The sequence below is a fragment of the Cavia porcellus genome, unplaced genomic scaffold (assembly GCF_034190915.1).
Source record: "Cavia porcellus strain 051 isolate PalLab524CR breed Dunkin Hartley unplaced genomic scaffold, mCavPor4.1 scaffold_33, whole genome shotgun sequence".
Taxonomy (NCBI): Eukaryota; Metazoa; Chordata; class Mammalia; order Rodentia; family Caviidae; genus Cavia; species Cavia porcellus.
Window position 1 is genome coordinate 39,238,252 of NW_026947516.1, and position 23,280 is coordinate 39,261,531.

The following is a 23,280-nucleotide window of genomic DNA, read 5'->3' on the forward strand; positions in this document are numbered from 1 at the left end:
CCTTCCCTTTGAGAACATATATGGATAATGTATGAAGTTTCAAAAGAGAAAATGTCTATTGGGTCATGGTTTCAACAATGAAATGGTCACTTCACATAACATTTTGAATTTTGCTTTCACCGTTGCTCATGTACCAGGCCTGAGTAAAGCAGAATGCAGAGTAAGCCTCATCAATAGTTGTGCATTCCATAAGTGGTTTTAAAACCAGTGAAACCCTTTGGACTTAGTGTTTGTATTTAATTGGTTGATTGGTTTTGCAAATTGTTTGTTTTACTATTTTTAACTTTGTGAGTCAGGGAAGCCCTCACTCATAGTGATTTCGACCTCTCGAAAAGCTCTGAAGTTATTCATGTAACAGCTATTACATGCTATAAGTTTCTCCTATTAAAACTTGAAATACTAACAGACTCTGCTACTTTTCATCTAAATACAGTGTTGGGCTAAGTTCAGGGTTGGACTTTTTACAAGTCCTTTGAAATGTGTCCTCCTCTAGTCACTGGTCGTGCTGGAATTTACTTTCTTGTGAAGACAGGATTTGAGCAAATTGACACAAGTACAGTTTGCCACTACTCTGGACACCTGGTTAAATATGGAGTTCCCTAAATGGTGTGTGTTTTACTTTGATCTCTGCTGACACTTTGCTCATCCAGTTAGAACCACAGGGCTCCAGGCCATAGCGTTCCAGGCCTAAACAAGAAAATTTCCATTCCGTTTTGGGAGTTCATTTGTCTCTCATAATTACTTTTTCCACAAATGTGTGCTTCAGGATAGGCCCTGTCCAAATGTGGAGAGGCCCATTTTCATTCACTCACTTTCAGACTTTCTAAGATTTTCAGTTACTAGAGATTTGCCCAGACTTGCCATTGTCAAGGGACAGTGCACTTCACTTGAAATTGTGCAGTATTACTTCATGTGTCTCCGTGGAAATTCCACCAATGGGAAACTCTCGCTGTAGTCATCTCCAAGTGTTGCTGCGTAAGAAAATATAACTAATAAAGGATGTGGTTTCAAGCAGAATGAGGAAAGGAGGGATTATCTTTATTTCAGTGCAGGTTGACCTTTCAAAGAAACAGTAATTCCTATCAAATAGGAGGTAAAATCTTTTGTAAAGAGACATGGACATGACACACTCAACTTTATGTCACTTTTTTTAAAACGCCAAGGGCATTTGAGAAATTCTTGGCTGCTGAATTGTCCCTTTTTGCAAATTTCTCTTAGGTAAGACACTCCAGCTTCTTCAAACCATGGTACAGTTCCTTCCATGTAAAAAACCAAAGCAAAAAACAAAATAAATTAAAACAAAACCCATCAAATTACATTTGAGAACACACAATTGCTCAGCAGGCCCACTATTCAAGAAGTTAGAGGTACAGAATCCTCAGCCTTCAGCCCATGGCCTGAAGTTTTGTCTCTATCATGGCCCCTCAATTCCCTGGCATGTCCACATTAACTCATGAATCTTTACTCATTTCCTCTTCAAATGCACAGGATCCAATATATTTGAACCCTGTTCACCTGGGCTGTAATCATCCAAGGACACACCAGAGGAAGGGCAGCCACTCCCTTGCCTGGGGCCTTGGAGCTTATCACAATAGAAATGGACACCTGAACAAGGGGAGCCAAAACAAAGAGAGGCATATTCCTAAAGCCTGAAGCACAGAAGCTACCTATAGACCAGTAATGGGATTTCACAAATTATGTAAGAATTTCTGTGCACATGCTTGGCATGGTCCCTCATGCCTATAATCCCAGCAATCTGGGGGCTGAGCTGGATGGATCCTTGGGAGTTCCAGTCCATCTTGGGCTACAAATTTATCTCAAGTCCTCTTTCAACAACTACATAAGATGCTGTTTCCAAAAAGAGGACAACATTAAACTAGACACACTTGGTCTAGGTCCCTGGGTTCACTACATGAGTTGTGGAGTCTAAATATTCCATGCCATGAGAAAATACCTGGGATTTCTAGTGAAAGGGGCATTTGCATCCCTTTTCTAAGGGTTTCCCTTTCACCATGTTACAGTTGAATTCTGGGAAAACCTGCTGGTGATAAGGTATTGAGCTAGTACCTCATGTTTAGTGTTCAGGGTTATGCTGGAATGGCTGCAGACCTCCTTGAAATAGCGATTGCAGACAAGTGAACCCCGAGGAAGCTGGATAGTTGAAGCAGGCACTCCAAATATTCATGCACTGCAAGGATTCACTTTCATTTTGGGTCTCATCTTCTGCTTGCTGGCTTTTAGTGCTAACTGATACTACCATGGTGGCAGTAATCCAGCAGAGACTGCATGTATGGTTTGCAGGTTTGCTTCCCAAGCCACCAGAAACTTGGCAGAACCCAAATCATTGTGGCATTTTCTTTCCTCCCTTGAAACATTTGGCTTTCTAAGTTTGATAACTGAATAGACTGGGCTAGTCACCTTTGGACCCCATATACCACAAACAGAGCTAAAGACAGAGCCAATTACTTCCCTCCACTTGTCAAAATATGTCAAATTTGCTTGATCACCACAAGTTCAAAGAAAATTCTGAGGCAACTTAGAGAGGTGAAGCAAATACTGCATGATTGGAATGGCTGTGGTTGTATGAGGTGGAAAGCTGCAGAGTTGGGCTGAAACTGTTCACAGAAATCCACAGGCTTGTGGTTGCCAGGCAACCACACTGGGCTGAGATTGGCTGAACATCCCTGTGAGGTGGATTTTAGGCTCTAGGTTTGAAAATTTAAAAGACTGGGATAGTCAAGTTTGGAACCCATAGACCTCAGACATACCAAAAGTTTTTCCAATGACTTCCCTCCACTTCTCAAAATATGTCAAATTTTCTTGATCACTACAACTGTAAAAAAAAATTCTGAGGCAACATAGAGAGGCTAATCAAATACTGCATGATTGGAATGGCTGTGGTTGTATGAGGTGGAAAGCTGCAGAGTTGGGCTGAAACAGTTCACAGAAATCCACAAGCTTGTGGTTGCCAGGCAACCACAATGGGCTGTGATTGGCTGAGCACCATTGTGAGCTGGACTTTAGGCTCTAGGATACAAGTGTGCAGTAGGAGACCTGAGTCACAATGCTGGGCGTTGCCATGGAGACCTCAGTGGCACAGAGGACCTTGTAGGGCAAGATTTAAATAGGATGAATATTCTTGGCCTGGTATGCCACAATATTCTCTCCGAAGGCTTCACTGCTCAGAATTTGTGGATGGAAATGCTTGCCAATCTACACATTGATGTACTTTCAATGGGATATTAAATATGCCAGGGCCTGGCAGATGACCTCTGCCATGTCCTATCCTTGAGCATACGCTTTTCCCTTGTCATGTCAGTCATTTGGCTGAGTCCTGTTCCCTAAGCTATTCAGTCAAGACTTGCTGGCATCATTCACCTGCAGTATAAGAGCTTTCTGTGAAATTTCTCAGCAGAAATCCTCTGCAAGCACATAGCTTTGGATATGAGAGACAGTGGTGGAAGTTGAATTTCAAGGGCAGATATTTGAAAACAATGAAACAAGCCCCGACTAAGATCTTTACATGTTTCCCAGATGAATATGTTTGGAAATATGGGGGAAGATGGAGATCAAGGCTGGGAAGAGTGCACACCCATTTCAAGGTACAAAAACCAGGGAAAAACATGGGCAAGCAAGAGAGCTGGTTAATCTGATGTAAAAATCTTTGATGATGAAAGGAAAATTATATTCTCATGATGATATAATCAGGCTGTAGAAGTGAAGTTCTCATGTGGGTTGTCCTATGTGTGGCCTTCTGCATTGGGCAGTGGATGCAGGACAGGAGATCTTCAAATAAATCTGGTGGAACACAAAATACTGAAAAAAAAAATTCAGCCGAAATCCTGTGTATTCCTTCCCTTTGAGAACATATATGGATAATGTACAAAGTTTCAAAAGAGAAAATGTCTATTGGGTCATGGTTTCAACAATGAAATGGTCACTTCACATAACATTTTGAATTTTGCTTTCACAGTTGCTCATGTACCAGGCTTGAGTAAAGCAGAATGCAGAGTAAGCCTCATCAATAGTTGTGCATTCCATAAGTGGTTTTAAAACCAGTGAAACCCTTTGGACTTAGTGTTTGTATTTAATTGGTTGATTGGTTTTGCAAATTGTTTGTTTTACTATTTTTAACTTTGTGAGTCAGGGAAGCCCTCAATCACAGTGATTTCGACCTCTCCAAAAGCTCTGAAGTTATTCATGTAACAGCTATTACATGCTATAAGTTTCTCCTATTAAAACTTGAAAGACTAACAGACTCTGCTACTTTTCATCTAAATTCAGTGTTGGGCTAAGTTCAGGGTTGGACTTTTTACAAGTCCTTTGAAATGTGTCCTCCTCTAGTCACTGGTCGTGCTGGAATTTACTTTCTTGTGAAGACAGGATTTGAGCAAATTGACACAAGTACAGTTTGCCACTACTCTGGACACCTGGTTAAATATCGAGTTCCCTAAATGGTGTGTGTTTTACTTTGATCTCTGCTGACACTTTGCTCATCCAGTTAGAACCACAGGGCTCCAGGCCATAGCGTTCCAGGCCTAAACAAGAAAATTTCCATTCTGTTTTGGGAGTTCATTCGTCTCTCATAATTACTTTTTCCACAAATGTGTGCTTCAGGAGAGGCCCTGTCCAAATGTGGAGAGGCCCATTTTCATTCACTCACTTTCAGACTTTCTAAGATTTTCAGTTACTAGAGATTTGCCCAGACTTGCCATTGTCAAGGGACAGTGCACTTCACTTGAAATTGTGCAGTATTACTTCATGTGTCTCCGTGGAAATTCCACCAATGGGAAACTCTCCCTGTTGTCATATCCAAGTGTTGCTGTGTAAGAAAATATAACTAACAAAGTATGTGGTTTCAAGCAGAATGAGGAAAGGAGGGATTATCTTTATTTCAGTGCAGGTTGACCTTTCAAAGAAACAGTAATTCCTATCAAATAGGAGGTAAAATCTTTTGTAAAGAGACATGGACATGACACACTCAACTTTATGTCACTTTTTTAAAAACGCCAAGGGCATTTGAGAAATTCTTGGCTGCTGAATTGTCCCTTTTTGCAAATTTCTCTTAGGTAAGACACTCCAGCTTCTTCAAACCATGGTACAGTTCCTTCCATGTAAAAAACCAAAGCAAAAAACAAAATAAATCAAAACAAAACCCATCAAATTACATTTGAGAGCACACAATTGCTCAGCAGGCCCACTATTCAAGAAGCTAGAGGTACAGAATCCTCAGCCTTCAGCCCATGGCCTGAAGTTTTGTCTCTATCATGGCCCCTCAATTCCCTGGCATGTCCACATTAACTCATGAATCTTTACTCATTTCCTCTTCAAATGCACAGGATCCAATATATTTGAACCCTGTTCACCTGGCCTGTAATCATCCAAGGACACACCAGAGGAAGGGCAGCCACTCCCTTGCCTGGGGCCTTGGAGCTTATCACAATAGAAATGGACACCTGAACAAGGGGAGCCAAAACAAAGAGAGGCATATTCCTAAAGCCTGAAGCACAGAAGCTACCTATAGACCAGTAGTGGGATTTTACAAATTATGTAAGAATCTCTGTCCACATGCATGGCATGGTCCCTCATGCCTATAATCCCAGCAATCTGGGGGCTGAGGTGGATGGATCCTTGGGAGTTCCAGTCCATCTTGAGCTACGAATTTATCTCAAGGCCTCTTTCAACAACTACATAAGATGCTGTTTCCAAAAAGAGCACAACATTAAACTAGACACACTTGGTCTAGGTCCCTGGGTTCACTACATGAGTTGCGGAGTCTAAATATTCCATGCCATGAGAAAATACCTGGGATTTCTAGTGAAAGTGGCATTTGCATCCCTTTTCTAAGGGTTTCCCTTTCACTATGTTACAGTTCAATTCTGGGAAAACCTGCTGGTGATAAGGTATTGTGCTAGTACCTCATGTTTAGTGTTCAGGGTTATGCTGGAATGGCTGCAGACCTCCTTGAAATAGCGATTGCAGACAAGTGAACCCCGAGGAAGCTGGATAGTTGAAGCAGGCACTCCAAATATTCATGCACTGCAAGGATTCACTTTCATTTTGGGTCTCATCTTCTGGTTGCTGGCTTTTAGTGCTAACTGATACTACCATGGTGGCAGTAATCCAGCAGAGACTGCATGTATGGTTTGCAGGTTTGCTTCCCAAGCCACCAGAAACTTGGCAGAACCCAAATCATTGTGGCATTTTCTTTCCTCCCTTGAAACATTTCGCTTTCTAAGTTTGATAACTGAATAGACTGGGCTAGTCACCTTTGGACCCCATATACCACAAACAGAGCTAAAGACAGAGCCAATTACTTCCCTCCACTTGTCAAAATATGTCAAATTTGCTTGATCACCACAACTTCAAAGAAAATTCTGAGGCAACTTAGAGAGGTGAATCAAATACTGCATGATTGGAATGGCTGTGGTTGTATGAGGTGGAAAGCTGCAGAGTTGGGCTGAAACTGTTCACAGAAATCCACAGGCTTGTGGTTGCCAGGCAACCACACTGGGCTGAGATTGGCTGAACATCCCTGTGAGGTGGATTTTAGGCTCTAGGTTTGAAAATTTAAAGGACTGGGATAGTCAAGTTTGAAACCCATAGACCTCAGACATACCAAAAGGTTTTCCAATTACTTCTCTCCACTTCTCAAAATATGTCAAATTTTCTTGATCACTACAACTGTAAAAAAAATTCTGAGGCAACATAGAGAGGCTAATCAAATACTGCATGATTGGAATGGCTGTGGTTGTATGAGGTGGAAAGCTGCAGAGTTGGGCTGAAACAGTTCACAGAAATCCACATGCTTGTGGTTGCCAGGCAACCACAATGGGCTGTGATTGGCTGAGCACCATTGTGAGCTGGACTTTAGGCTCTAGGATACAAGTGTGCAGTAGGAGACCTGAGTCACAATGCTGGGCGTTGCCATGGAGACCTCAGTGGCACAGAGGACCTTGTAGGGCAAGATTTAAATAGGATGAATATTCTTGGCCTGGTATGCCACAATATTTTCTCTGAAGGCTTCACTGCTCAGAATTTGTGGATGGAAATGCTTGCCAATCTACACATTGATGTACTTTCAATGGGATATTAAATATGCCAGGGCCTGGCAGATGACCTCTGCCATGTCCTATCCTTGAGCATACGCTTTTCCCTTGTCATGTCAGTCATTTGGCTGAGTCCTGTTCCCTAAGCTATTCAGTCAAGACTTGCTGGCATCATTCACCTGCAGTATAAGAGCTTTCTGTGAAATTTCTCAGCAGAAATCCTCTGCAAGCACATAGCTTTGGATATGAGAGACAGTGGTGGAAGTTGAATTTCAAGGGCAGATATTTGAAAACAATGAAACAAGCCCCGAATAAGATCTTTACATGTTTCCCAGATGAATATGTTTGGAAATATGGGGGAAGATGGAGATCAAGGCTGGGAAGAGTGCACCCCCATTTCAAGGTACAAAAACCAGGGAAAAACTTGGGCAAGCAAGAGAGCTGGTTAATCTGATGTAAAAATCTTTGATGATGAAAGGAAAATTATATTCTCATGATGATATAATCAGGCTGTAGAAGTGAAGTTCTCATGTGGGTTGTCCTATGTGTGGCCTTCTGCATTGGGCAGTGGATGCAGGACAGGAGATCTTCAAATAAATCTGGTGGAACACAAAATACTGAAAAAAAAATTCAGCCTGAATCCTGTGTATTCCTTCCCTTTGAGAACATATATGGATAATGTACAAAGTTTCAAAAGAGAAAATGTCTATTGGGTCATGGTTTCAACCATGAAATGGTCACTTCACATAACATTTTGAATTTTGCTTTCACAGTTGCTCATGTACCAGGCCTGAGTAAAGCAGAATGCAGAGTAAGCCTCATCAATAGTTGTGCATTCCATAAGTGGTTTTAAAACCAGTGAAACCCTTTGGACTTAGTGTTTGTATTTAATTGGTTGATTGGTTTTGCAAATTGTTTGTTTTACTATTTTTAACTTTGTGAGTCAGGGAAGCCCTCAATCACAGTGATTTCGACCTCTCCAAAATCTCTGAAGTTATTCATGTAACAGCTATTACATGCTATAAGTTTCTCCTATTAAAACTTGAAAGACTAACAGACTCTGCTACTTTTCATCTAAATTCAGTGTTGGGCTAAGTTCAGGGTTGGACTTTTTACAAGTCCTTTGAAATGTGTCCTCCTCTAGTCACTGGTCGTGCTGGAATTTACTTTCTTGTGAAGACAGGATTTGAGCACATTGACACAAGTACAGTTTGCCACTACTCTGGACACCTGGTTAAATATCGAGTTCCCTAAATGGTGTGTGTTTTACTTTGATCTCTGCTGACACTTTGCTCATCCAGTTAGAACCCCAGGGCTCCAGGCCATAGCGTTCCAGGCCTAAACAAGAAAATTTCCATTCCGTTTTGGGAGTTCATTCGTCTCTCATAATTACTTTTTCCACAAATGTGTGCTTCAGGAGAGGCCCTGTCCAAACGTGGAGAGGCCCATTTTCATTCACTCACTTTCAGACTTTCTAAGATTTTCAGTTACTAGAGATTTGCCCAGACTTGCCATTGTCAAGGGACAGTGCACTTCACTTGAAATTGTGCAGTATTACTTCATGTGTCTCCGTGGAAATTCCACCAATGGGAAACTCTCGCTGTAGTCATCTCCAAGTGTTGCTGCGTAAGAAAATATAACTAACAAAGTATGTGGTTTCAAGCAGAATGAGGAAAGGAGGGATTATCTTTATTTCAGTGCAGGTTGACCTTTCAAAGAAACAGTAATTCCTATCAAATAGGAGGTAAAATCTTTTGTAAAGAGACATGGACATGACACACTCAACTTTATGTCACTTTTTTTAAAACGCCAAGGGCATTTGAGAAATTCTTGGCTGCTGAATTGTCCCTTTTTGCAAATTTCTCTTAGGAAAGACACTCCAGCTTCTTCAAACCATGGTACAGTTCCTTCCATGTAAAAAACCAAAGCAAAAAACAAACTAAATTAAAACAAAACCCATCAAGTTACATTTGAGAGCACACAATTGCTCAGCAGGCCCACTATTCAAGAAGCTAGAGGTACAGAATCCTCAGCCTTCAGCCCATGGCCTGAAGTTTTGTCTCTATCATGGACCCTCAATTCCCTGGCATGTCCACATTAACTCATGAATCTTTACTCATTTCCTCTTCAAATGCACAGGATCCAATATATTTGAACCCTGTTCACCTGGGCTGTAATCATCCAAGGACACACCAGAGGAAGGGCAGCCACTCCCTTGCCTGGGGCCTTGGAGCTTATCACAATAGAAATGGACACCTGAACAAGGGGAGCCAAAACAAAGAGAGGCATATTCCTAAAGCCTGAAGCACAGAAGCTACCTATAGACCAGTAGTGGGATTTCACAAATTATGTAAGAATCTCTGTGCACATGCTTGGCATGGTCCCTCATGCCTATAATCCCAGCAATCTGGGGCTGAGGTAGATGGATCCTTGGGAGTTCCAGTCCATCTTGGGCTACGAATTTATCTCAAGTCCTCTTTCAACAACTACATAAGATGCTGTTTCCAAAAAGAGGACAACATTAAACTAGACACACTTGGTCTAGGTCCCTGGGTTCACTACATGAGTTGTGGAGTCTAAATATTCCATGCCATGAGAAAATACCTGGGATTTCTAGTGAAAGGGGCATTTGCATCCCTTTTCTAAGGGTTTCCCTTTCACCATGTTACAGTTGAATTCTGGGAAAACCTGCTGGTGATAAGGTATTGAGCTAGTACCTCATGTTTAGTGTTCAGGGTTATGCTGGAATGGCTGCAGACCTCCTTGAAATAGCGATTGCAGACAAGTGAACCCCGAGGAAGCTGGATAGTTAAAGCAGGCACTCCAAATATTCATGCACTGCAAGGATTCACTTTCATTTTGGGTCTCATCTTCTGGTTGCTGGCTTTTAGTGCTAACTGATACTACCATGGTGGCAGTAATCCAGCAGAGACTGCATGTATGGTTTGCAGGTTTGCTTCCCAAGCCACCAGAAATTTGGCAGAACCCAAATCATTGTGGCATTTTCTTTCCTCCCTTGAAACATTTGGCTTTCTAAGTTTGATAACTGAATAGACTGGGCTAGTCACCTTTGGACCCCATATACCACAAACAGAGCTAAAGACAGAGCCAATTACTTCCCTCCACTTGTCAAAATATGTCAAATTTGCTTGATCACCACAAGTTCAAAGAAAATTCTGAGGCAACTTAGAGAGGTGAAGCAAATACTGCATGATTGGAATGGCTGTGGTTGTATGAGGTGGAAAGCTGCAGAGTTGGGCTGAAACTGTTCACAGAAATCCACAGGCTTGTGGTTGCCAGGCAACCACACTGGGCTGAGATTGGCTGAACATCCCTGTGAGGTGGATTTTAGGCTCTAGGTTTGAAAATTTAAAAGACTGGGATAGTCAAGTTTGGAACCCATAGACCTCAGACATACCAAAATGTTTTCCAATTACTTCCCTCCACTTCTCAAAATATGTCAAATTTTCTTGATCACTACATCTGTAAAAAAAATTCTGAGGCAACATAGAGAGGCTAATCAAATACTGCATGATTGGAATGGCTGTGGTTGTATGAGGTGGAAAGCTGCAGAGTTGGGCTGAAACAGTTCACAGAAATCCACAAGCTTGTGGTTGCCAGGCAACCACAATGGGCTGTGATTGGCTGAGCACCATTGTGAGCTGGACTTTAGGCTCTAGGATACAAGTGTGCAGTAGGAGACCTGAGTCACAATGCTGGGCGTTGCCATGGAGACCTCAGTGGCACAGAGGACCTTGTAGGGCAAGATTTAAATAGGATGAATATTCTTGGCCTGGTATGCCACAATATTCTCTCCGAAGGCTTCACTGCTCAGAATTTGTGGATGGAAATGCTTGCCAATCTACACATTGATGTACTTTCAATGGGATATTAAATATGCCAGGGCCTGGCAGATTACCTCTGCCATGTCCTATCCTTGAGCATACGCATTTCCCTTGTCATGTCAGTCATTTGGCTGAGTCCTGTTCCCTAAGCTATTCAGTCAAGACTTGCTGGCATCATTCACCTGCAGTATAAGAGCTTTCTGTGAAATTTCTCAGCAGAAATCCTCTGCAAGCACATAGCTTTGGATATGAGAGACAGTGGTGGAAGTTGAATTTCAAGGGCAGATATTTGAAAACAATGAAACAAGCCCTGAATAAGATCTTTACATGTTTCCCAGATGAATATGTTTGGAAATATGGGGGAAGATGGAGATCAAGGCTGGGAAGAGTGCACACCCATTTCAAGGTACAAAAACCAGGGAAAAACATGGGCAAGCAAGAGAGCTGGTTAATCTGATGTAAAAATCTTTGATGATGAAAGGAAAATTATATTCTCATGATGATATAATCAGGCTGTAGAAGTGAAGTTCTCATGTGGGTTGTCCTATGTGTGGCCTTCTGCATTGGGCAGTGGATGCAGGACAGGAGATCTTCAAATAAATCTGGTGGAACACAAAATACTGAAAAAAATAATTCAGCCTAAATCCTGTGTATTCCTTCCCTTTGAGAACATATATGGATAATGTATGAAGTTTCAAAAGAGAAAATGTCTATTGGGTCATGGTTTCAACAATGAAATGGTCACTTCACATAACATTTTGAATTTTGCTTTCACCGTTGCTCATGTACCAGGCCTGAGTAAAGCAGAATGCAGAGTAAGCCTCATCAATAGTTGTGCATTCCATAAGTGGTTTTAAAACCAGTGAAACCCTTTGGACTTAGTGTTTGTATTTAATTGGTTGATTGGTTTTGCAAATTGTTTGTTTTACTATTTTTAACTTTGTGAGTCAGGGAAGCCCTCACTCATAGTGATTTCGACCTCTCCAAAAGCTCTGAAGTTATTCATGTAACAGCTATTACATGCTATAAGTTTCTCCTATTAAAACTTGAAATACTAACAGACTCTGCTACTTTTCATCTAAATACAGTGTTGGGCTAAGTTCAGGGTTGGACTTTTTACAAGTCCTTTGAAATGTGTCCTCCTCTAGTCACTGGTCGTGCTGGAATTTACTTTCTTGTGAAGACAGGATTTGAGCAAATTGACACAAGTACAGTTTGCCACTACTCTGGACACCTGGTTAAATATGGAGTTCCCTAAATGGTGTGTGTTTTACTTTGATCTCTGCTGACACTTTGCTCATCCAGTTAGAACCACAGGGCTCCAGGCCATAGCGTTCCAGGCCTAAACAAGAAAATTTCCATTCCGTTTTGGGAGTTCATTTGTCTCTCATAATTACTTTTTCCACAAATGTGTGCTTCAGGATAGGCCCTGTCCAAATGTGGAGAGGCCCATTTTCATTCACTCACTTTCAGACTTTCTAAGATTTTCAGTTACTAGAGATTTGCCCAGACTTGCCATTGTCAAGGGACAGTGCACTTCACTTGAAATTGTGCAGTATTACTTCATGTGTCTCCGTGGAAATTCCACCAATGGGAAACTCTCGCTGTAGTCATCTCCAAGTGTTGCTGCGTAAGAAAATATAACTAATAAAGGATGTGGTTTCAAGCAGAATGAGGAAAGGAGGGATTATCTTTATTTCAGTGCAGGTTGACCTTTCAAAGAAACAGTAATTCCTATCAAATAGGAGGTAAAATCTTTTGTAAAGAGACATGGACATGACACACTCAACTTTATGTCACTTTTTTTAAAACGCCAAGGGCATTTGAGAAATTCTTGGCTGCTGAATTGTCCCTTTTTGCAAATTTCTCTTAGGTAAGACACTCCAGCTTCTTCAAACCATGGTACAGTTCCTTCCATGTAAAAAACCAAAGCAAAAAACAAAATAAATTAAAACAAAACCCATCAAATTACATTTGAGAACACACAATTGCTCAGCAGGCCCACTATTCAAGAAGTTAGAGGTACAGAATCCTCAGCCTTCAGCCCATGGCCTGAAGTTTTGTCTCTATCATGGCCCCTCAATTCCCTGGCATGTCCACATTAACTCATGAATCTTTACTCATTTCCTCTTCAAATGCACAGGATCCAATATATTTGAACCCTGTTCACCTGGGCTGTAATCATCCAAGGACACACCAGAAGAAGGGCAGCCACTCCCTTGCCTGGGGCCTTGGAGCTTATCACAATAGAAATGGACACCTGAACAAGGGGAGCCAAAACAAAGAGAGGCATATTCCTAAAGCCTGAAGCACAGAAGCTACCTATAGACCAGTAGTGGGATTTCACAAATTATGTAAGAATCTCTGTGCACATGCTTGGCATGGTCCCTCATGCCTATAATCCCAGCAATCTGGGGCTGAGGTAGATGGATCCTTGGGAGTTCCAGTCCATCTTGGGCTACGAATTTATCTCAAGTCCTCTTTCAACAACTACATAAGATGCTGTTTCCAAAAAGAGGACAACATTAAACTAGACACACTTGGTCTAGGTCCCTGGGTTCACTACATGAGTTGTGGAGTCTAAATATTCCATGCCATGAGAAAATACCTGGGATTTCTAGTGAAAGGGGCATTTGCATCCCTTTTCTAAGGGTTTCCCTTTCACCATGTTACAGTTGAATTCTGGGAAAACCTGCTGGTGATAAGGTATTGAGCTAGTACCTCATGTTTAGTGTTCAGGGTTATGCTGGAATGGCTGCAGACCTCCTTGAAATAGCGATTGCAGACAAGTGAACCCCGAGGAAGCTGGATAGTTAAAGCAGGCACTCCAAATATTCATGCACTGCAAGGATTCACTTTCATTTTGGGTCTCATCTTCTGGTTGCTGGCTTTTAGTGCTAACTGATACTACCATGGTGGCAGTAATCCAGCAGAGACTGCATGTATGGTGTGCAGGTTTGCTTCCCAAGCCACCAGAAATTTGGCAGAACCCAAATCATTGTGGCATTTTCTTTCCTCCCTTGAAACATTTGGCTTTCTAAGTTTGATAACTGAATAGACTGGGCTAGTCACCTTTGGACCCCATATACCACAAACAGAGCTAAAGACAGAGCCAATTACTTCCCTCCACTTGTCAAAATATGTCAAATTTGCTTGATCACCACAAGTTCAAAGAAAATTCTGAGGCAACTTAGAGAGGTGAAGCAAATACTGCATGATTGGAATGGCTGTGGTTGTATGAGGTGGAAAGCTGCAGAGTTGGGCTGAAACTGTTCACAGCAATCCACAGGCTTGTGGTTGCCAGGCAACCACACTGGGCTGAGATTGGCTGAACATCCCTGTGAGGTGGATTTTAGGCTCTAGGTTTGAAAATTTAAAAGACTGGGATAGTCAAGTTTGGAACCCATAGACCTCAGACATACCAAAATGTTTTCCAATTACTTCCCTCCACTTCTCAAAATATGTCAAATTTTCTTGATCACTACATCTGTAAAAAAAATTCTGAGGCAACATAGAGAGGCTAATCAAATACTGCATGATTGGAATGGCTGTGGTTGTATGAGGTGGAAAGCTGCAGAGTTGGGCTGAAACAGTTCACAGAAATCCACAAGCTTGTGGTTGCCAGGCAACCACAATGGGCTGTGATTGGCTGAGCACCATTGTGAGCTGGACTTTAGGCTCTAGGATACAAGTGTGCAGTAGGAGACCTGAGTCACAATGCTGGGCGTTGCCATGGAGACCTCAGTGGCACAGAGGACCTTGTAGGGCAAGATTTAAATAGGATGAATATTCTTGGCCTGGTATGCCACAATATTCTCTCCGAAGGCTTCACTGCTCAGAATTTGTGGATGGAAATGCTTGCCAATCTACACATTGATGTACTTTCAATGGGATATTAAATATGCCAGGGCCTGGCAGATTACCTCTGCCATGTCCTATCCTTGAGCATACGCATTTCCCTTGTCATGTCAGTCATTTGGCTGAGTCCTGTTCCCTAAGCTATTCAGTCAAGACTTGCTGGCATCATTCACCTGCAGTATAAGAGCTTTCTGTGAAATTTCTCAGCAGAAATCCTCTGCAAGCACATAGCTTTGGATATGAGAGACAGTGGTGGAAGTTGAATTTCAAGGGCAGATATTTGAAAACAATGAAACAAGCCCTGAATAAGATCTTTACATGTTTCCCAGATGAATATGTTTTGAAATATGGGGGAAGATGGAGATCAAGGCTGGGAAGAGTGCACACCCATTTCAAGGTACAAAAACCAGGGAAAAACATGGGCAAGCAAGAGAGCTGGTTAATCTGATGTAAAAATCTTTGATGATGAAAGGAAAATTATATTCTCATGATGATATAATCAGGCTGTAGAAGTGAAGTTCTCATGTGGGTTGTCCTATGTGTGGCCTTCTGCATTGGGCAGTGGATGCAGGACAGGAGATCTTCAAATAAATCTGGTGGAACACAAAATACTGAAAAAAATAATTCAGCCTAAATCCTGTGTATTCCTTCCCTTTGAGAACATATATGGATAATGTATGAAGTTTCAAAAGAGAAAATGTCTATTGGGTCATGGTTTCAACAATGAAATGGTCACTTCACATAACATTTTGAATTTTGCTTTCACCGTTGCTCATGTACCAGGCCTGAGTAAAGCAGAATGCAGAGTAAGCCTCATCAATAGTTGTGCATTCCATAAGTGGTTTTAAAACCAGTGAAACCCTTTGGACTTAGTGTTTGTATTTAATTGGTTGATTGGTTTTGCAAATTGTTTGTTTTACTATTTTTAACTTTGTGAGTCAGGGAAGCCCTCACTCATAGTGATTTCGACCTCTCGAAAAGCTCTGAAGTTATTCATGTAACAGCTATTACATGCTATAAGTTTCTCCTATTAAAACTTGAAATACTAACAGACTCTGCTACTTTTCATCTAAATACAGTGTTGGGCTAAGTTCAGGGTTGGACTTTTTACAAGTCCTTTGAAATGTGTCCTCCTCTAGTCACTGGTCGTGCTGGAATTTACTTTCTTGTGAAGACAGGATTTGAGCAAATTGACACAAGTACAGTTTGCCACTACTCTGGACACCTGGTTAAATATGGAGTTCCCTAAATGGTGTGTGTTTTACTTTGATCTCTGCTGACACTTTGCTCATCCAGTTAGAACCACAGGGCTCCAGGCCATAGCGTTCCAGGCCTAAACAAGAAAATTTCCATTCCGTTTTGGGAGTTCATTTGTCTCTCATAATTACTTTTTCCACAAATGTGTGCTTCAGGATAGGCCCTGTCCAAATGTGGAGAGGCCCATTTTCATTCACTCACTTTCAGACTTTCTAAGATTTTCAGTTACTAGAGATTTGCCCAGACTTGCCATTGTCAAGGGACAGTGCACTTCACTTGAAATTGTGCAGTATTACTTCATGTGTCTCCGTGGAAATTCCACCAATGGGAAACTCTCGCTGTAGTCATCTCCAAGTGTTGCTGCGTAAGAAAATATAACTAATAAAGGATGTGGTTTCAAGCAGAATGAGGAAAGGAGGGATTATCTTTATTTCAGTGCAGGTTGACCTTTCAAAGAAACAGTAATTCCTATCAAATAGGAGGTAAAATCTTTTGTAAAGAGACATGGACATGACACACTCAACTTTATGTCACTTTTTTTAAAACGCCAAGGGCATTTGAGAAATTCTTGGCTGCTGAATTGTCCCTTTTTGCAAATTTCTCTTAGGTAAGACACTCCAGCTTCTTCAAACCATGGTACAGTTCCTTCCATGTAAAAAACCAAAGCAAAAAACAAAATAAATTAAAACAAAACCCATCAAATTACATTTGAGAACACACAATTGCTCAGCAGGCCCACTATTCAAGAAGTTAGAGGTACAGAATCCTCAGCCTTCAGCCCATGGCCTGAAGTTTTGTCTCTATCATGGCCCCTCAATTCCCTGGCATGTCCACATTAACTCATGAATCTTTACTCATTTCCTCTTCAAATGCACAGGATCCAATATATTTGAACCCTGTTCACCTGGGCTGTAATCATCCAAGGACACACCAGAGGAAGGGCAGCCACTCCCTTGCCTGGGGCCTTGGAGCTTATCACAATAGAAATGGACACCTGAACAAGGGGAGCCAAAACAAAGAGAGGCATATTCCTAAAGCCTGAAGCACAGAAGCTACCTATAGACCAGTAGTGGGATTTCACAAATTATGTAAGAATTTCTGTGCACATGCTTGGCATGGTCCCTCATGCCTATAATCCCAGCAATCTGGGGGCTGAGCTGGATGGATCCTTGGGAGTTCCAGTCCATCTTGGGCTACAAATTTATCTCAAGTCCTCTTTCAACAACTACATAAGATGCTGTTTCCAAAAAGAGGACAACATTAAACTAGACACACTTGGTCTAGGTCCCTGGGTTCACTACATGAGTTGTGGAGTCTAAATATTCCATGCCATGAGAAAATACCTGGGATTTCTAGTGAAAGGGGCATTTGCATCCCTTTTCTAAGGGTTTCCCTTTCACCATGTTACAGTTGAATTCTGGGAAAACCTGCTGGTGATAAGGTATTGAGCTAGTACCTCATGTTTAGTGTTCAGGGTTATGCTGGAATGGCTGCAGACCTCCTTGAAATAGCGATTGCAGACAAGTGAACCCCGAGGAAGCTGGATAGTTGAAGCAGGCACTCCAAATATTCATGCACTGCAAGGATTCACTTTCATTTTGGGTCTCATCTTCTGCTTGCTGGCTTTTAGTGCTAACTGATACTACCATGGTGGCAGTAATCCAGCAGAGACTGCATGTATGGTTTGCAGGTTTGCTTCCCAAGCCACCAGAAACTTGGCAGAACCCAAATCATTGTGGCATTTTCTTTCCTCCCTTGAAACATTTGGCTTTCTAAGTTTGATAACTGAATAGACTGGGCTAGTCACCTTTGGACCCCATATACCACAAACAGAGCTAAAGACAGAGCCAATTACTTCCCTCCACTTGTCAAAATATGTCAAATTTGCTTGATCACCACAAGTTCAAAGAAAATTCTGAGGCAACTTAGAGAGGTGAAGCAAATACTGCATGATTGGAATGGCTGTGGTTGTATGAGGTGGAAAGCTGCAGAGTTGGGCTGAAACTGTTCACAGAAATCCACAGGCTTGTGGTTGCCAGGCAACCACACTGGGCTGAGATTGGCTGAACATCCCTGTGAGGTGGATTTTAGGCTCTAGGTTTGAAAATTTAAAAGACTGGGATAGTCAAGTTTGGAACCCATAGACCTCAGACATACCAAAAGTTTTTCCAATGACTTCCCTCCACTTCTCAAAATATGTCAAATTTTCTTGATCACTACAACTGTAAAAAAAAATTCTGAGGCAACATAGAGAGGCTAATCAAATACTGCATGATTGGAATGGCTGTGGTTGTATGAGGTGGAAAGCTGCAGAGTTGGGCTGAAACAGTTCACAGAAATCCACAAGCTTGTGGTTGCCAGGCAACCACAATGGGCTGTGATTGGCTGAGCACCATTGTGAGCTGGACTTTAGGCTCTAGGATACAAGTGTGCAGTAGGAAACCTGAGTCACAATGCTGGGCGTTGCCATGGAGACCTCAGTGGCACAGAGGACCTTGTAGGGCAAGATTTAAATAGGATGAATATTTTTGGCCTGGTATGCCACAATATTCTCTCCGAAGGCTTCACTGCTCAGAATTTGTGGATGGAAATGCTTGCCAATCTACACATTGATGTACTTTCAATGGGATATTAAATATGCCAGGGCCTGGCAGATGACCTCTGCCATGTCCTATCCTTGAGCATACGCTTTTCCCTTGTCATGTCAGTCATTTGGCTGAGTCCTGTTCCCTAAGCTATTCAGTCAAGACTTGCTGGCATCATTCACCTGCAGTATAAGAGCTTTCTGTGAAATTTCTCAGCAGAAATCCTCTGCAAGCACATAGCTTTGGATATGAGAGACAGTGGTGGAAGTTGAATTTCAAGGGCAGATATTTGAAAACAATGAAACAAGCCCCGACTAAGATCTTTACATGTTTCCCAGATGAATATGTTTGGAAATATGGGGGAAGATGGAGATCAAGGCTGGGAAGAGTGCACACCCATTTCAAGGTACAAAAACCAGGGAAAAACATGGGCAAGCAAGAGAGCTGGTTAATCTGATGTAAAAATCTTTGATGATGAAAGGAAAACTTTATTCTCATGATGATATAATCAGGCTGTAGAAGTGAAGTTCTCATGTGGGTTGTCCTATGTGTGGCCTTCTGCATTGGGCAGTGGATGCAGGACAGGAGATCTTCAAATAAATCTGGTGGAACACAAAATACTGAAAAAAAAATTCAGCCTGTATCCGGTGTATTCCTTCCCTTTGAGAACATATATGGATAATGTACGAAGTTTCAAAAGAGAAAATGTCTATTGGGTCATGGTTTCAACAATGAAATGGTCACTTCACATAACATTTTGAATTTTGCTTTCACCGTTGCACATGTACCAGGCCTGAGTAAAGCAGAATGCAGAGTAAGCCTCATCAATAGTTGTGCATTCCATAAGTGGTTTTAAAACCAGTGAAACCCTTTGGACTTAGTGTTTGTATTTAATTGGTTGATTGGTTTTGCAAATTGTTTGTTTTACTATTTTTAACTTTGTGAGTCAGGGAAGCCCTCACTCATAGTGATTTCGACCTCTCCAAAAGCTCTGAAGTTATTCATGTAACAGCTATTACATGCTATAAGTTTCTCCTATTAAAACTTGAAAGACTAACAGACTCTGCTACTTTTCATCTAAATTCAGTGTTGTGCTAAGTTCAGGGTTGGACTTTTTACAAGTCCTTTGAAATGTGTCCTCCTCTAGTCACTGGTCGTGCTGGAATTTACTTTCTTGTGAAGACAGGATTTGAGCACATTGACACAAGTACAGTTTGCCACTACTCTGGACACCTGGTTAAATATCGAGTTCCCTAAATGGTGTGTGTTTTATTTTGATCTCTGCTGACACTTTGCTCATCCAGTTAGAACCACAGGACTCCAGGCCATAGCGTTCCAGGCCTAAACAAGAAAATTTCCATTCCGTTTTGGGAGTTCATTTGTTTCTCATATTTACTTTTTCCACAAATGTGTGCTTCAGGAGAGGCCCTGTCCAAATGTGGAGAGGCCCATTTTCATTCACTCACTTTCAGACTTTCTAAGATTTTCAGTTACTAGAGATTTGCCCAGACTTGCCATTGTCAAGGGACAGTGCACTTCACTTGAAATTGTGCAGTATTACTTCATGTGTCTCCGTGGAAATTCCACCAAAGGGAAACTCTCGCTGTAGTCATCTCCAAGTGTTGCTGCGTAAGAAAATATAACTAACAAAGGATGTGGTTTCAAGCAGAATGAGGAAAGGAGGGATTATCTTTATTTCAGTGCAGGTTGACCTTTCAAAGAAACAGTAATTCCTATCAAATAGGAGGTAAAATCTTTTGTAAAGAGACATGGACATGACACACTCAACTTTATGTCACTTTTTTTAAAACGCCAAGGGCATTTGAGAAATTCTTGGCTGCTGAATTGTCCCTTTTTACAAATTGCTCTTAGGTAAGACACTCCAGCTTCTTCAAACCATGGTACAGTTCCTTCCATGTAAAAAACCAAAGCAAAAAACAAAATAAATTAAAACAAAACCCATCAAATTACATTTGAGAACACACAATTGCCCAGCAGGCCCACTATTCAAGAAGCTAGAGGTACAGAATCCTTAGCCTTCAGCCCATGGCCTGAAGTTTTGTCTCTATCATGGCCCCTCAATTCCCTGGCATGTCCACATTAACTCATGAATCTTTACTCATTTCCTCTTCAAATGCGCAGGATCCAATATATTTGAACCCTGTTCACCTGGGCTGTAATCATCCAAGGACACACCAGAGGAAGGGCAGCCACTCCCCTGCCTGGGGCCTTGGAGCTTATCACAATAGAAATGGACACCTGAACAAGGGGAACCAAAACAAAGAGAGGCATATTCCTAAAGCCTGAAGCACAGAAGCTACCTATAGACCAGTAGTGGGATTTCACAAATTATGTAAGAATCTCTGTGCACATGCTTGGCATGGTCCCTCATGCCTATAATCCCAGCAATCTGGGGGCTGAGGTGGATGGATCCTTGGGAGTTCCAGTCCATCTTGGGCTACAAATTTATCTCAAGTCCTCTTTCAACAACTGCATAAGATGCTGTTTCCAAAAAGAGGACAACATTAAACTAGACACACTTGGTCTAGGTCCCTGGGTTCACTACATGAGTTGTGGAGTCTAAATATTCCATGCCATGAGAAAATACCTGGGATTTCTAGTGAAAGGGGCATTTGCATCCCTTTTCTAAGGGTTTCGCTTTCACCATGTTACAGTTGAATTCTGGGAAAACCTGCTGGTGATAAGGTATTGAGCTAGTACCTCATATTTAGTGTTCAGGGTTATGCTGGAATGGCTGCAGACCTCCTTGAAATGGCGATTGCAGACAAGTGAACCCCGAGGAAGCTGGATAGTTGAAGCAGGCACTCCAAATATTCATGCACTGCAAGGATTCACTTTCATTTTGGGTCTCATCTTCTGCTTGCTGGCTTTTAGTGCTAACTGATACTACCATGGTGGCAGTAATCCAGCAGAGACTGCATGTATGGTTTGCAGGTTTGCTTCCCAAGCCACCAGAAATTTGGCAGAACCCAAATCATTGTGGCGTTTTCTTTCCTCCCTTGAAACATTTGGCTTTCTAAGTTTGATAACTGAATAGACTGGGCTAGTCACCTTTGGACCCCATATACCACAAACAGAGCTAAAGACAGAGCCAATTACTTCCCTCCACTTGTAAAAATATGTCAAATTTGCTTGATCACCACAAGTTCAAAGAAAATTCTGAGGCAACTTAGAGAGGTGAAGCAAATACTGCATGATTGGAATGGCTGTGGTTGTATGAGGTGGAAAGCTGCAGAGTTGGGCTGAAACTGTTCACAGAAATCCACAGGCTTGTGGTTGCCAGGCAACCACACTGGGCTGAGATTGGCTGAACATCCCTGTGAGGTGGATTTTAGGCTCTAGGTTTGAAAATTTAAAAGACTGGGATAGTCAAGTTTGGAACCCATAGACCTCAGACATACCAAAAGGTTTTCCAATTACTTCCCTCCACTTCTCAAAATATGTCAAATTTTCTTGATCACTACAACTGTAAAAAAAAATTCTGAGGCAACATAGAGAGGCTAATCAAATACTGCATGATTGGAATGGCTGTGGTTGTATGAGGTGGAAAGCTGCAGAGTTGGGCTGAAACAGTTCACAGAAATCCACAAGCTTGTGGTTGTCAGGCAACCACAATGGGCTGTGATTGGCTGAGCACCATTGTGAGCTGGACTTTAGGCTCTAGGATACAAGTGTGCAGTAGGAGACCTGAGTCACAATGCTGGGCGTTGCCATGGAGACCTCAGTGGCACAGAGGACCTTGTAGGGCAAGATTTAAATAGGATGAATATTCTTGGCCTGGTATGCCACAATATTCTCTCCGAAGGCTTCACTGCTCAGAATTTGTGGATGGAAATGCTTGCCAATCTACACATTGATGTACTTTCAATGGCATATTAAATATGCCAGGGCCTGGCAGATGACCTCTGCCATGTCCTATCCTTGAGCATACGCTTTTCCCTTGTCATGTCAGTCATTTGGCTGAGTCCTGTTCCCTAAGCTATTCAGTCAAGACTTGCTGGCATCATTCACCTGCAGTATAAGAGCTTTCTGTGAAATTTCTCAGCAGAAATCCTCTGCAAGCACATAGCTTTGGATATGAGAGACAGTGGTGGAAGTTGAATTTCAAGGGCAGATATTTGAAAACAATGAAACAAGCCCCGAATAAGATCTTTACATGTTTCCCAGATGAATATGTTTTGAAATATGGGGGAAGATGGAGATCAAGGCTGGGAAGAGTGCACACCCATTTCAAGGTACAAAAACCAGGGAAAAACATGAGCAAGCAAGAGAGCTGGTTAATCTGATGTAAAAAGCTTTGATGATGAAAGGAAAATTATATTCTCATGATGATATAATCAGGCTGTAGAAGTGAAGTTCTCATGTGGGTTGTCCTATGTGTGGCCTTCTGCATTGGGCAGTGGATGCAGGACAGGAGATCTTCAAATAAATCTGGTGGAACACAAAATACTGAAAAAAAAATTCACCCTGAATCCTGTGTATTCCTTCCCTTTGAGAACATATATGCATAATGTACGAAGTTTCAAAAGAGAAAATGTCTATTGGGTCATGGTTTCAACAATGAAATGGTCACTTCACATAACATTTTGAATTTTGCTTTCACCATTGCTCATGTACCAGGCCTGAGTAAAGCAGAATGCAGAGTAAGCCTCATCAATAGTTGTG